Source organism: Dromaius novaehollandiae, chromosome 3, assembly GCF_036370855.1.
Source record: "Dromaius novaehollandiae isolate bDroNov1 chromosome 3, bDroNov1.hap1, whole genome shotgun sequence".
In the NCBI taxonomy this organism is placed as follows: Eukaryota; Metazoa; Chordata; class Aves; order Casuariiformes; family Dromaiidae; genus Dromaius; species Dromaius novaehollandiae.
Window position 1 is genome coordinate 53521255 of NC_088100.1, and position 10913 is coordinate 53532167.

A 10913-nucleotide genomic window follows, 5' to 3' on the forward strand; every position below is an offset into this window, starting at 1 on the left:
GAAACCATGAAACACCTCTCCACACTCTGCATAGTCACACATTACTGCCGTAGGAGCTTCATCTTGGCAGCCCTGGGATTAGATAGCTCCATTGGATAAATTGGCATGCAATGGCCTGGCGAAAGAGCCCCATGCTCCAGCCCCTGACCATGTTGGTGTCCCTGTGCTGGACTGCCTCCTGTCTGTTAGTGCCTTTCCAGAATTGGAGAGCTCAAATGGGACCCAGTATACAGACATGGTCTCCCCTGGGTAGAACATCTTGGTGGCCCTGCTGGCTGTGCTATCACAAACACAGCTCGGCATAGAGGGGAGACTTTTGCCCCTGACTGTTGTGACTATGTAAGGCCAGAAGAACTGACAGTAACACTCCGATTCCTTCTTTCTTTCTAGGTTGCTCCACTCATGTAGGTTCCCAGTGCAGTCCTAGAGCAGCTGAGGATGGCAATGATATGGACTCAGATATATGGAGTCAGGTATTCTGTTGCATTCTCTGTTGCTACCCTCTACCCTGGAGAACAAGAATCATATCAGTGTAGTGATTTTAGTACCTCATGATCTTCAAACTCCCTGCTAACATACTGTCTAGCCTTCAAAACACTACAATGCAGAAACACATTGGGTTTCAGAATTCAAATTTGTGGAGCATATTCAGGAAAAACATTCAAGAGCCTGCTTTGTGTTCCTCTGCTTAGCTTATGCAAGAGCCTTGATCATTATGTATCCCATGAGGACACCTATAAGGTATTTCCCCTTTTATGGATCAACAATTAGAAAACTCACCAAGGATGCAAGAAACCTTAGCTCTCTTATCATTTTTCTGAGAGAATTCAAACCCATAGCTCCCATCCTCTGGAAGAGACTCCAAAACAAAATGACTCTAAAACAAGAATGACTTGTTGCAAGAAGCAGCATTAGCCTTTGACCAGCTGTAATTTTCAGAAAAGAAAGAAAAAGTAAATTTTTTGCCTTTTTAAAATTCAAGACTCAGGTACATACTTTCATGAGGTCCAGAGTGGAGAAATCTGAGGGAAATGGAAGTCCTTCCAGCATGCATCTGCCAAAGGGTGGTAGAAAAGTGATTTAAAACATACATCAGCATTTATTATGAGCCACTTTAAGTAGTTATCTGTTCAGCAGGCTTCCTGTGCAACTACATGACTTATGTCACAGGAAATTTAGGCACAGCACTAAAGAATCCAGATTCTGTTAACAAATCCAGGCAATCAAAATTTAGGTGCAGTAATGTTAAATTTCACAACACTTAGGTCCGTTTTACCCATTTAACCCCTGGCTACCCTACACAGAGCACAGTGACTTGGCTGCTGAGCAGAAAGGAAAGGTTTCCCTGATAGAAAGTTCTATGTAGTTAAAAAAAAAAAATCTTTTCAATGCATTTTATAGCATCCATATGATTTTAGGGGAATTACATCTCCCTAGAGCATTCCAAAAAATGGATCCAAAACACATAAATAGATCATTCCACATAAAGTTATTATGCTGCTGTTGAATAGGACTCTTCCAGAATACTAGTGATCTGTAGGGCTTTGGGGAGGTGGGGGAGGGTTTCAGATTGTCTAAACCAAGCCTTTAAAAATCTGCAAAACACATTCCTAACCATGTATACAACAAGGGCTTTTTCTTCCCTTTCAGGACTGTGACACTGTGCTGTAACTGCCTTATTTGTTTTGTGAGGATGGGGTTAATAAGTGATTTATTTCTGAATATGCTGCTTTCAAGAAGCACAAGAGCATTCTGGCATTAAAGGACAAAGGTCAATATGAATGCAAGAGTTGCTATTATTTTATCCTGTACTACGCATGTTCTTTCAATATCTGGCATTTGCCATGTCCATAGCTATTTTCATTAGGCTCTTTATCCATTGTCTGCTTCAAACCAAAAAAAGTAGACTCAGTGGTGGTATGAAAACTTAAAAAAGAGATGGGAGGGGAAAAAAGCATTAAAAGACTGACTTTACTTTGCACTGAATTAGGAATTTGTAATTGGTGCCTCCCTGTTTTGATCAGTAAAAAGAAAGCAATATCACTCATCTAACTCACAAAGGTTCTGTGAAAAGCATGCAAAGTGCCAGGTCTTCCCATGAAGTTTTAGAAGGCAACAGCTTTTCTAAGGGAATTTACACTGATAAGTAAATAATTCTGCATACCCTTCATGACTTTTAAATTGAAACTCCATAATGAATGAGAAAAAATAATAAATAGTGAAAGTAAGGGTGCAAAAAATCATAAAGCATATACAAGAAGCCTAAGACAATAGAACATTGGAAGGATACATCCAAGAATTTCTGGCAGAGAAAGAACATTGAAAAAAAACCTACAGATCTCACCAAGCTGAGAAACTCCAAAGGAATTTACAAACAAACCCTCTGTACATAACAAATCTTCAGACAGAAGTGGAACTGAAACAATAAATAGAACTACACATAGTAACAATACAACAACAGTGGTTTGTAACAGCTCCTCAGTGCCAAGTTCATCAATGAACATGGATAATCTGCACCAGCATTTCACTAGCCCCACCACCTGGTCTTGGAGAATATGGACAGAAGGAAAAATAATAGCTGAAACAGTGAAGAGATGAAACAAAGCAAAGTATTTTGTAGATACTTCATTTTGTTTTTTTAATGTAACATATAAAGTTTTACCCTGAAAAAGTACTCAGGTTTTTAATCACTGATATACCAAAGATGTCCTTGCCAGAGCAGCAGCCTGAAATTTCAAGGAGTTAAGCATCAAATTGTCAAGGCTTCTTTTAACTGGGAACTGTTCTCCTTTTAAAAATGAGATATCAGTGTCCTGTGTCTTATTAAGCAAGGACTACTTCATTCACTGCTTGAACTTTTATACCAAAAAATAGGGCACCTTCAATACGGAATACTTCAATAATATTGATTTTAAGTAGATGTAACTTGTACCCTGAAGAACCAGCCCTAAGGTAACAAGGCAATAGGACATCAAATAAAAAGTTTCATGAGTCCTTGTCTCAATCCTGGTATCACATTAAGTGATCTCTGCCCATTGCTACCTATTGTCACCACTGCACAAGCCCCTCAGCTGTGCCAGCAAGGCTGTGGATAGCACCCATGCGGCAAGTCAAATTGAAGAACCTGTTTACTGGGCTATTTTAAGTGCCAGACCAGTTCCCCAATTAAAACTGTTATGCTGCCTTGTGACTAGGTTGATAGCACAAGTAAGGTAGTGTGAGGGCAAGAGAAAAAAAGAGAGAGGTAGAGAGAGCAGTGCTTTAGTTGACACTGAGAGAAACACCAGTGGGCCCTCGGTCTTACTCCACTGGGGTGGGATGGGGACGTTCTGAACACATTTTAGCTTTGCCACCTTAAGAAATACACTCCAGTTCTTTAAACAAGACAACAGCAGGTTCAATGACCATTCAGGAGTTCAGAAAAAAGGCTGGATGAGTTCACTGGGTATTTTCTGAGGTTTCCAAAATCAGAAGCATGCTGATTAAGTCTTGCTCATGAGGCTTTTGGCACCAATATTTTTCTGAAGTTTCCAGTGGACCTTTTGTATCAGCCATGTTTAGACTAACACAAACTGTCATTTGCAGGCAGCCCTTGTTTACGGTATTTCATTCTTACAGAGTACAGATGAGTGAGGTCATGTATTTTGAGTTTGTCCTGTAGGCAGCATCCCTGCAAGGATGACACCATAACAAACTCCCACATAACTTCCGGGACAGGGAGAAGGGAAGAGGTGGAGTCCCCTATTTCTCTTTTGTTGGCTCCCCACCCCCTCAGAACCACAGATTTTTGTTTCCTAGGACTGACTCCAAGTTTTGGCTGGGCACAGAAAACTTCTGGTACCCATTAGCTAGCACAGCCAATAAAGTTCATGCAGAATTGAGCTGTGCCCTCCCCACAAACAGAAGCAAGAAACAGAAAAGGAACAGAGGAGCATATGCTAGCAAATCTTGTAACATCTGAAACTCACTATCCTAGTAAACACCTTGCCTAAAGCCCCTTCTCTGAGGATTCAGTTTTCACACCTGGTAATTCCCACATCCTCTTGTTGGAGATGTCAGATAGAAAATGTCATGGTTAGGACTGCAGAGACAGGACCTAGAAGAGCTCTGCTTCTTTTTAAACAAACCCAGATAACACTGCTTTAGAGGAGGTGGTTTTGGTGAAGCAGGATCTCCAAGACTAATAGGGAGAGGCCTAAGGTTACACATTCTGATGTGAACAGCAACAACATATTTCCTCTCTCGACACCTCCCTTTCACACACCTTAGTTTCAGTCCTAAAGTGAGTCCAACTCCCATGCATTAGGGTGCATTCAATCAGCACCTCCAAAGCACTGTTGCAGTTATACTCCAGCTCAGTCTACTCACAAACTAATTTTAACACTGTTCTAGCAAGACTGCTACTAAAAGCTGAGCAAAGTCATTTCAAGCTGGCTTGCTGTAGAAGTGCATCTTCATTTGCTGTCTGTCCCAACGCTGCTTGCAGGAGCTACCCTAACCTCTTGTCGAGGTGTCTCTCAGGGCTTAAAGAGCCATAGTGGTCATGGCATTGTGTGTTGTTGCTCCACTGTAGCACGCCTAAATATGCACACCACAGCGACAGTGAAAGGGATATGGGCATGCAAGAGAGTGTAAATGCATGCACTACAATTCTCCTAGCCTGCATTCATACTTTGCAATTTGAAAAGAAAACAAAACAAACCTCACACTTAAGCAGATTTATAAGAGAACTGGAAATATTTTTAACAGTAAAAATAAGAGTTTATAGAGAAACTTTTCATGTCTTTATGAAGCATAGAGAAACCAAAAGAGGCACATATATACAATAGTTAATAGCTGTTGCTGTCACATGAGGATTTAACTTCTGTTTCAAAATTTCAGTTCATCTCTTCAGAAACCACAAGATGTTCAAGCTGTTTGTAGTAATTTTCCTTTGGAGGTCCTGATTTTCAGAACTGTTTATCTGCCTCTGAACATCAAATCCCAAATGGGTCTTTCAGATTAGGCACCCCAAATAGTTCATCTCTTAAATTATTCCACTCTTTTCACACTTAAGACACCATTCATTTGGGAATAGGAAACATCTGGCAAGGTAAACAGAACAGAAAAGTCTTTTGTCAAGCCTTTACAGTTTTCAGATGATGGATTTTCTTCCCTCCCAGCCTGATCCTTAACTATCTTTCCTCCCTCCTTCCCTCCCGTATGACATACAGACATAGCTTTAGGCATAGGCAGTTCCCATATGCAAAGAATGAAGAGGCTTTCTAAGTAAAATCAGTGTAGGAGCTTATGGGACTGTTATAACTCTATGTCCCCTGCTTGCAGTCTAGGCTAAGAAACACGAGCCTGACAGGAACATCGCTGGTAAACAAGAGCTTTCATGAGAAGCAGTTTAAATTAGGCTAAGCAGAGACCCATATTGTCCCCACTAAACTGCTACTGGAAGCTGAGCAAGCTGTTTTAAAAGTACCATATACATATCTTCACTAGGGCTTGAGGAGCAGCACTGACTGCCTTGTAGTAGAGCTTCTTCCTTGTCTCACAAGTCAAATACATACAGCACAATTCCTTGCTTCTGCAAAACAAAGCTGCACTCTCAGCACATGCTACCAATGAATGCATGTTGTGTGCATACACAGGGGTGGGCTCCTACTGTCAGTGGTAACAGGGAACAGGCATTTATGTTTCCCTCCTGTGTTGCCAGTGGTTTAGATCAACACCTGGTCTGGTGAGAATATGAATATGACTATTCTGTGCACCTTTACAGGTTTTGTTTTAATATTTCCATTTAGATTGAAGCAGCATGTAAGATGAAAAGAGACTCTGGAGGGCAATCCTATCTTAAAAAGGCGGTGGGAGGGGAGTGTCTAGGTTTTCGATGTTCAAGAGCATAGGCACATTCCTTTAGACTGGTAACATATGTATCTGTAGTTTAGCATCTGCAGTTCAGAATCTGCAGTTACAGCAGCACTATTCAAGGATTCCTTTAGCCCGTTACTACTCACCCACCACGGAATGAAAAAACACTGCCAAAAATAAGGAGGTGGGGGGGGGAGGGGGACAAGGAGGGAGGGGAAACAAGCTGCCCTGCACAGTCATGCAATCAGGGAGGCAAGCCCCATTTATTCACATTCGGAAAAGTTTAAAATGCACACCCTTGACACTGAAAGTGTTTCCATTTAAAAATCCCAAGTGTGTGAATCTTTTTCTTCACATCAGAGCTGTCAGAAATCTCCCTGGCAATTTCACTTTCCAGACAAAGGTACCAAGTAGTAACATTTTAACAGAATGTTGCTATTGTATTTTTAAAAAAATTTTCCAAATGGAATTGGTTCTCAATCTGCCACACTACCCTCACAACCCTTCTCAATAACTGATCTTCTCTCCACTTCAAGCCATAATGCTGATTTGTCTGCCTTCAATTGCTCACTAGCCTGAAAAAAGAAAAGAATAACTTCTCTTAAACTACCGAGTCAATTTTGTTCTAGGCTTAATCCAGCAGCACAACATTGGTGCAATGATATAGAATTTTTTCCTGTATCAGCTAATTCTCTGGGGCATTTCACAGAATCAAATATTGTTAAAAGCAGCACCACACTACGGGGAGAGGAGGGGGAAAGCTTTTAAAATAGATTTAAAAACAAAGAGCAATTCAGTATATGAATTATCCATGTGGAGCTGGTTTGGCAAGTGCAACATGGAATTACTTAAAGCTTGCCCACAGCTTTTTTCTTTTTTCTTTTTTTTTTTTTCTGGCAGCACAATCATGGAAAACATTAGGGCTAGACTATTCTTAATACAAGTTTAAAAACTAGGAAGTTAATTTTTATTTCTGCCTGTTGTTAACTTGCTTAGATATCTAATTTTGCCAGGTCATCTATTTACAATGAATGCCATTTCAAAAAGATATGGTATTCTCTAAAGGTAGGTTAAAAACACCACCACCACCACCACTTTACTTAACTACTGGCTGTAGTAAATATTGTCTGCCTGTGCTATCTGCATGTACTCTCACAGAGGCAATATGACTAAACAGAAGACACAAATGAACCAGCAAAAAAATACTAAAGAATTCTACTAAGAAGTGATTCTTACTAAGAATTCTTTCACTACTAAAGTAATGAAACTGTCACTTAAAAGATGACGTTTTCAAATGGCATCTCTCTAGATTTTTACTAAGCTAAAGACTCATTTTCAAGTGTAAGACTAAGTAACTTAAATTGAAGTTTTAAATACAGAGACTAAAAGAGGGCTGGTCAAGTCAAGATACAGCCATGGAGGGGGAGAGCTTCCAGCTACTCCCTTGCCACGGGATGAGGAACAAATAAGACACATTTGGCAGTGCTGAGATAAAAGCAGCAGAAGGAACAAGGGAGATGGCTGTAATCCCCTCCCTGCGTAATCTGTCATTGTGGGTTGTGGTTCAGCCATACCCAAGAACAGATGTTTACATTTGCATTTACGATTATATTTGTTGAAGTCAACTGTCAATCTCTTAAAGTGAATTACAATATGCTCAAATATGGTCTCACATGTTCATCTCCATTTCTGATGTCTTAATATGTAACTTCTCAAAAATTTTTGGAATCCAACAGGTTGCTTAAAAACATGGTTGATAACTGTACTGATATGTACTATTTCTGCCACATTTAAGTAGTATCTTATATTTTTCACAGCATCTATTAAAGATATAAATCTGTAAATTGGGCCAATGTTACAAATGATTATTATATAAACCCTATTGAAAATTTATAGCTGAAGAGATCCATATTATCCATAGACACCTTGAACTACTAGCATATAGGTGAATACAGGTAGTAGATTCTACTGGGCAAAAGAAATCCTGGAATCCAAGTTCCCTTCCCCCCCCTCCCTTTTTTTTTCCCCTCTTCTATACACAAATTCATGTTCCCAGAACATTGCTTACTCACAGAATTGTAAGGCACAAGTAGGTGAAAAATATTTGAAGGGAGGCTTGCAAATATACAAATGCAAACCACATTAAACATTTAACTCTTCGGCCAGAATGTCAAATCCACTCTGAAGTAGCACTCTGCTAACACGAAAGGACTACTGTCCTCTCTGGTTACTTCTGTCCTTCATGAGTCTCCTGCCTTTGGGCAAGCCAAACACTTGCATAGTCACTTGGAGAACAGAAACATAGTAATCCAGATCAAAAATAATCCCCAGACCCTCCAAAACTAAGATGTGGCTTTTATGTTTTAACTTGGTTCATGTCTCTGATCCAGACTGTCACTTAGCCCAATATTTCTACTGACACCAAGGAACAGGAATGTGAAGCTGAGGGCTGGTGTTTTGTTTTTTGGGGTTTTTTTTGTTTTTGTTTTTTTTTAAGTGCCAGCTTAATATATATGTGAAATTACAGTCTTAGTGTAGAATATTTAATAATGAAATAAGTTTATGACACTACACAATGCTTCTAGTTTAAATACTATCTCTGCATTACCATTTGATGTCAGAAATTCTGCCCTAGACCATTTAAACAGATACATTTGAGAAAACTTCTTAAATTTTGATTTAGTTTTTCTTCCCCTTAAATATAGATGTTGTCAGAATGCATTAGCTATAAAGTACCACTAAAAATAACTGCTCACCCTATAGATGAACTGGGTTTCATTTTCCTCGCTGTTCTTTCACTGTCTTTAGCTAGATTCACATATGCAACAGCTGAAGAGGCAATATTTACATTTGAATCCTGCAAAACAGCAACAACAACAAAAACACAGAAGTGTGATACAGTTCAGTCCTGATTATATTCATTCATGCTTATACTGCTGAACTACAAGAAATTAACAATACAAAAATCCGTTTCTAGTCCTTAAGCAGACCTAGAGCAAAAAGTGTTCCAAAGAATGCCTTTGTGCAAGATCTGCAGGTCATGAGATAGGAATCTCATATTTCTACCCAAGCAGAAAGTAGTTGTTTACACTAAGCAACAGCTTGCAAAATATCAGAGTATTTTGGAAGGACTCTGTGCATCCTCAGCTTCTACCAAGACCAAGCAGTCACAAACACATTAGTCCTCCTAATGAAGTGATGGCAATAACATTAAACTGTACAAGGTCCTTCATAAAAGAGGAGAGATGGTGGTAGTGAATGAAGCAACGGGGGGGGGAGGGGGGGAGCCTTCAGCACTGACAGTCAGCATGAGCATTAGAAAAAAAAAGTTATTCTTATTTTTCAGATCTTTAACAATTTGGAAGGTGACTGTCACTGTTTAGAATGAGCAAAAATTATTTCTCAGATAGCTGCAGCTAAAGGCTAAATATGACTGAATTATGGATCAACTCTTTTAAAGATAAGGGAAAGCAGAAACTTTTCTCCTCCAGGTATAAACATTAACCATCATACTAAACTTTTGAGCAGGGACTTTAAATAAGGCACTAGAGATAGTCAAGTATTGCTGAATAAGTCTGCAAAAAGTGAAGAAATGTGAGCAACGGCACGCCTTAAGGGAGAGGGGAGGAGAAAAAAAAATCCAAAAAAACAAAAAGACCAAATGCTTACGTCCAGAGTACTTGCAAAGTTAATTTAAAGAACGTTCCCTAAATAATATGGCTACATAAAGTTCTGTATTTTATTATTACACTTCCCTTTAATAGCAGAAGGGATATTCATCAATACTCGGGAGGATATTAGTAGCACTGCATTTTTAAATAAATGATAGAGGATGAAGCAAAAAGGTTAACCCTCTTACTAAAGATAAGAAAAAGGTCTAATATCAATTACAGTTCAAGTATTTTTCAATTTCATTTACACATTAAGATCACACTGCTTTGTCCTGAAGCGAGCCAAAGCAAAAGCCTTGGATCTTTTCAATACCTGTGTTTGGGAAATCCAGCTAATGAAGAACAATTCTTGATCTATTTGTAATGCTGGCAGGGATTACAGGTTACTTGAATATGAACACTGTAATAAACATGAAAAAGGCATATAACAAATAACTTTAAAATATGCTCTGAGAAGATGTATATACATAGATGTAAGTAAGTTACTTTCAGTTCTATAAAGTTAAAACTTCTCTAACAAAATGTAGAGTGCTGAAGTTCTTAAAAATACCAGTGGATGCTTATGTTGCCAATCATCTCTTCCCACCCTCTTGGAACAGACCTACTACATTTCTATCAGTCCTCTAATTCCAGTTTTTATCCTCTTCACACTACAGAGCTAGCAGACATTAGATGACATGGGAGACTGCACATCTACTCCCAGATGTTGTGCCCAAATCCAGGGCTCAAAGAACAAAAAAAGTAGCAAGTCCTCCCTAACCATCTTCAGGTTATGAAAAGCATTTCTGAAGGTCCAGATGGTCTAAATGTCTACAGAGTATGTACTAGCTATTGAAAGCTCAGATAAGCTAATTTTCAAAAACAAATGAAGAAATACTTCCAATTAGTGCACTAATACTTTACCATAAATCAATGAATTAGGCCAAGGAGCACAATTCTAGAATTTTACGGAAAGAAAAGAAAACAGATAGAGGGAAAGACCAACAATGAGATTAATTATTCTTATTTTCTATTTTTTTTTTAAAAAAAGATTGGGTAACAATCCAGTTCTGCAAACTTCTGTGTGCACTACTGAAACATGGACATCAAATCTTACAGTTTGACATTTAACGAAATGCACAAAACTGGCTGCACTAGAGATTGACAGAAAAAAAGGAATGAGTACTCAGGTATCAGAGTTTTAACTGAGGCACCAGAACTAATCAAAGAGGAAGAAAAGGAAATAAAAACCTTTCTTTTTAGAGGAAGACAAAGTTTTACGCTGCTCAGAATTGCAAACAGAACAGGTTATATATTGCATTCAAATCTTCACTTCTTATCTTGCAAGCTTTGAAAGATGTGATAGAAGTCTCATGAACAGCAAATGAATCAATCAGTATTTTG

General features: G+C 38.8%; 1 long non-coding RNA gene across 2 annotated transcripts; it reads right to left on the reverse strand.

Annotated features, from left to right (window-relative positions):
• Window positions 1-870: 870 nt before the first annotated feature.
• On the reverse strand, window positions 871-9984 carry LOC135327860 (uncharacterized). 2 transcript variants are annotated; one of them, XR_010388339.1, is made up of 3 exons: window positions 9844-9984; window positions 8616-8716; window positions 871-1054 (listed from the first exon to the last, which is right to left on the reverse strand). It is a non-coding gene; the product is annotated as an uncharacterized LOC135327860 (long non-coding RNA). The 2 variants fall into 2 exon arrangements; XR_010388340.1 differs by lacking the exon at window positions 871-1054 and adding an exon at window positions 4665-5084.
• Window positions 9985-10913: the final 929 nt, after the last annotated feature.